Source organism: Ambystoma mexicanum, chromosome 2p (genome assembly GCF_040938575.1).
Source record: "Ambystoma mexicanum isolate Mex_15411 chromosome 2p, UKY_AmexF1_1, whole genome shotgun sequence".
Lineage (NCBI taxonomy): Eukaryota > Metazoa > Chordata > Amphibia > Caudata > Ambystomatidae > Ambystoma > Ambystoma mexicanum.
The window spans coordinates 917,091,568-917,097,026 of record NC_090923.1 but is presented as its reverse complement, the minus strand read 5'-3'; positions in this window follow the sequence as shown (position 1 = coordinate 917,097,026).

The following is a 5,459-nucleotide window of genomic DNA, read 5'->3' as shown; positions in this document are numbered from 1 at the left end:
ATGGTGAGCGTTGCCAGGGTAACGGAGGATTTGCGTCCTTACAGTAGAAAGCGCAGCCCCAGCACGTTAAAACAGGCATACTATTCTCTCGCCTGTGAGAGCTCTGAAATTCAATTACTGGAGGTAAGATCGTTTGTCCTAATATGCCGATCGGCAGACCGGGTCTTCAACTCGGCACCGGTCGGTCTTTATTATTTCTCCCTTGGCTGGCACGGGATGCGTCATCAGGCACTTTTAATCACTGGGCTTCATGTAGAAGTAACTGACTCAGCCACCATTAAAACGTGCACAGACCCAACACCACACTTGCAATATGAACTGCCAGTGTGAGGGGTTCATGTTCATACAATGGGGCACAAGCCCTCTCTGGATTCACAATGCTAGCGTGTATGTGACATCACTCTTCGCTCTGTATAGTCATTACAAACATCTTTATTATATTCAGATGCATGCGAACGGGGACTTCCAGTAGAAGCTCGCACTGTGCACAATTCCATATTTATTCAATGGCATAATGCATAATCTTGGGTCAACAGCATATATTTTCGTGGTTAATCACATGACCCGTGCCACCTTGTATGGTAAAATAGGACACCAATGATGTTATCATAGCCACATGTCCTTAAGATATTTTTTTCCTTCTTTTAGTGTATTACCACACAAAAAACTCCAGCCCAGCAGTTGTACACTGGACCCCAGAGTATGCCTTGGAGGGGGGGCACCATAATATCCTGCTGAAGTTAACCATAAATGGCTGTATAAGCATTGTACTTGCACCACTGTTTGTCCTGTTGAAATTTCGTCTCATTACGAATGTATGTATTGAAACACATGGTTGAAACTAAAATGTATTGTTAAAACACAAAATAATGGCATTCCTTTTATAAACTCAACCACTACTGGAGCGTATTCCCTTCATTTGATCACCCTGATCAATTATTTTTTGACCCAGATGGATAAGGAAAATTTAAAGTGCACACTGCCGAGTTTAACTTCCGGTGTGGGAAAATGGACCAAAGAATTAGAAAAAAGGACTCCATGAATGACATTAGCTGTATGCGATATAAAAGGCCTATTATCAGCTATCCTGGGGGAGAGCTGACAACATTTGGAAAAGAGCAGGGTATTCAAAATTATCTGCGCAAAACGCAATGCACGATGGAGCGCCATTAAATCATTGTAGAGCAGACATATGGCGAGTGCTTAGGGAACAATATCCAGATACATCGGATATTGGGGCGATAATGACTAGGAAGATGAGGGAGGATGAAGACCCCATTGCTTTTATTCAGAATTTCAGGACAGATGGAGTTCAGAAATGCACGAACCGTGGGATAAAATGGTAGCATTATTTTATCACATATGTCAAGGGCTGCCAGAGCCAGTACAAAGACAGTTAAAGAAACAGGTGGGAATGTAAGCAAAGCCATGGCCAGAAATACAATTGGCAATCGTGCATTTTTGCAGAATGCTAAAAGAAAAAGACCAGAAGAAAGCCGAGGGTAGAAAGCAAGAAGAGGCGAAGTTGGTGCAGAAGAAATTATCAAAGTTTGCCATAGAGGGAGCGGTGTTAACAAGTAATGAGGGAAGCACGGTGCAAGTAGTGCACTTACCATAGCAAAATAATATAGCCAATGCCCAAGACTGCAATGGGTATAATTATATGCCAAGAGGCAGAGGGAATGGACCTCAAGGAGGAGGATTTCAAACCCCTCAAGGAAGGAGAGGATCTAATGGCAGACAGCCACTGATATGTTGGAACTGTGAAAAATTAGGGGACACATGGCTAGAGCATGTAGAAGCAGAGGAGGCATTTAACAACAGAATTTGCAATCTCCAAGAGAGGGGATGGGATATGCTCCACAATACAATACAGATTCAAAAGGATATTATGCCCAAGATCACACGCAAAATCAGGCATATGCGCCACAACCACAGCAGTTTCAGCAAGTGCCAATACAGACACAATTGCCACAACCCCAGCAATTCAAACAAGCACCAAAGCAGACATGGTCATTACAGGGGCATCAACAGGAAGCACCTAAGCAAAAGCAACAGGCACACACTCAAGTACAATACATCCCAAATGCAACTGACAGGCGCATCACAATAGAAAATGGACACGGGAGCTACACAAGTAGCACGACCCAAATTAGGGAGTGTGACTGTGGTGGGAGGGAATCCTTTCACAGGCACAGGGATGAATTTATACTCATAATAGGATAGCCCACAGGACATCTGATGTGTTCAGTATTATCTGTAACACCAGACCCTCAAGAGGAACCAAGGGTCAAGGTGACGATAGGAGGCAAGACATTTTCATTTTTTGTAGACACTGGAGCGACTCGTTCCTGTGTCCATGAGAGAAAATATCCAATGTCAGGCATTGCCATGAATGCTCAGGGATTTTCTGGGGTGACACATTTAGTTCCATTTAGAGACGAATTACCCATTTCTATAGGGGAAGACGACATGTCTATGCCATTGCTATCCTCTAAACAGACACTGGTAAACATACTAGGATGTGATTTAATGACAAAGCTTAACATGACGATATCTTTTACTGACGAAGGTATAGTGTGTTCAACCCCGGGGAAACATTATATGAATGTGAGGCAATTTATGTTAGCCTTTACAGGAAAGAAACCCTTATGGGAGTCCCTCTAGACAAGGAGGTCTTTTTTATATGGAGTGACTGTTTTATTATCATGGTTACCTAAATTGGCAGGAAAATTATTAAGGATACCTGATACATTTTTGTTCAGGCCAAAAATTCCTATGGATGATGAGCAAGGGGATGTTATTCCTTTTGAATTAGAAGCAGCAGTGGTAAGAGAAGAAAGGGTGATGCTTCATGGGACAGACAATGAGGGCAGGGGATGGAGAACGGTGATAGCCCTCAATGAAGGATATAGACTGACAGACTTGACAGATGAAGAACTGTTTAGATATGACTATTCAGATGATGAGTTAGTATTCTTTATAGGTATCACTTATTGGATTAAAGTTGAGAACATAGAGATACCACAGAAAATGGCGGTAGTAAAAAAGGAACCGGAATTCTTTCAGGAAAACTTGGAAAAGGTGCCAAGTATTTTATGGACCACAAGTCCATATGACTTGGGCCTATTGAAAGGAGTGGGAGCAGTGAAAATTAAGCTTAAACCACGTGCAAAAAAGTACCTGATGTCCAGAGAATCGGGTGAGGGGATATTCAAAACTATATCTGCCCTAATAAAACAAGGCATTCTTGTACCATCAGATTCTCCATCTAACACAGCTGTGTACCCTGCCAAAAAATCAACGGGGGGTCATGGAGATTTATACAGGATCTTCGCCGCCCTGCAACAATATTGTGCAATATTCCAATGCATTTTTCTCAATTCCCCTACATGAAGACTCACAGCATTTGACCTTGTTCTGATATAGAACGATTCACCTAAAACATACTTGTTTTCCCCAGGTGTACTGTGAGGCCCCTTCAATTTTTAATAGAGTCCTTCAGATGGACTTGGGAAATGTTCAGCTCGAATGTGCAATAATTCAATTCGTGGATGACATTTTAGTGCGCAGTGAGACCGAAGAAATATGCTGAGAATACTCTGTCAAACTTATGACAATACTCGCAGAGAAAGGGTATAAAGCAGACAAAGAAAAACTACAATATTGGCAACAAGAAGTATTATACATAGGACAGTTAATATCGTATGAAGGAAGAAAAATGACACCTGAAAGAGCAGAAGCCCTTATGAGAACTGTACAGCCAAAAACAGAGAGACAAATGCAACAATTCTTAGGTCTATGCAATTATTGCAGGGCCTGGGTCTTTGACTACAGAACATATATTCAACCACTTTTAAAAAGGCTTAAAGAAGCACAGATGGCTAAAACTAAATTAGTGTGGACAGAAGACATGACTGAAGGATTTAATGAATTTAAAAATGCGGTTAGTACAGCTCCTGTATTAGGGATTCCAAATACAGTGAAGAATTTCACTTATTTTCCCATTCAAATGGCGGAGTCATAACAGCAGAAAATGACATTAGGACATGGTCATAAAACATTAGCTTATTACAGTGGGATTTAAGACCCAGTTATGAAAGGACACTATTCCTGCCAACAGTCTTTGACAGCTGCTACGTTTGCCATAGGAAAGACTTCAAGTATAACTATGGGGTGTTCCGTAACTCTATTTGTAGAGCATGCATTATTTGCAATTCTTGATAAACCCAAAAGTGCAAAGACTACTCAAAGAGCATATAAGGTAATTATCTCAAACCATCCAATCAAAATTGTTAGGTGTAGCACAATGAATCCAGCACCGTTTATAGCTGAACCAGTGGGAGAAGATGATGATGTGCATGACTGTGTTATATATACTGAATGATATAATGATATTCCCCACGGTAGAGAGAATGCTCTAGGAAGGGGGGAAGTTGTTTTCATTGATGGATCATCTCGAATCAACCAAAAAACAGGGGTGCGACATACAGGATCAGCAGTAGTAATGTTGATCCGAGGGGGTACATTTGAAGTATTGAGAAGAAGAAGGTTACCAGCAACCTATTCAGCACAGGCTGCAGAATTAGCAGCGCTTATGGATGCACTACGAGGTTTTGAGGATGAGTAAGTGATGGTGTACTCTGACGCCGCCTATGTGACGTCAACCGTACATGCAGGCCTGTCACGTTGGAAAAGGAGGGTCATCCTCTGCGCAGACGGCACTCCAGTGAAACATGCAGGGCTATTAGACAAGCTCATTGAAGCCTTAAGCTTTCCAAAACCAATAGCCATTGTGAAGTGCGCAGAGCATTAAAAAAGAACATATTTAATTTCTTGCTGGAACGAAGCCGCAGACCTAGAGGCCAAACATGCTGCATATTATTCAACCACATTTGAAAATGAGACGCAAGATACAAAGAAAGTGGCAGGGCAATACATATTGGTTAAAGAAGGGTTTAATATGACATCCATTGTACAAGTAATTGAGGTACAAGGATGAGCATCACAAGAAGAAAAGGAGTTATGGAAAAAGCGGGGTGTTCTTTATCCCCCACTGAGGCATTTTGGAGGCAGAACAGCACAGGAAAGCCAGTTATGCCACTAGCACTATTGAGAGTAGCATTGGAGCAGCTCCATTACCCAGTGCATGTGACTCGAGAGAGCCTAGCTGCTACAATAGCAGAAGACTGGTCTGTACCGAATCTCAGTGAACATGTGGCACAGTTCATTATAAACTGTATGGTGTGCCAGAAATGTACTGCAGGATACACCTTATGAACAGTGAGAGGAGCAACACCTAGACCTAGTGGCCTCTTCCAACATCTACATATAGATTATGTGGATATGTTGGAAACATGTAAGACTTACCGATACATGTTAGTTGTAGTATGTCCCTTTTCTAGGTGGATTGAATCAGGTCTGTCCACGCATCCTGATGCTGCATGTGCTGCAAGGTT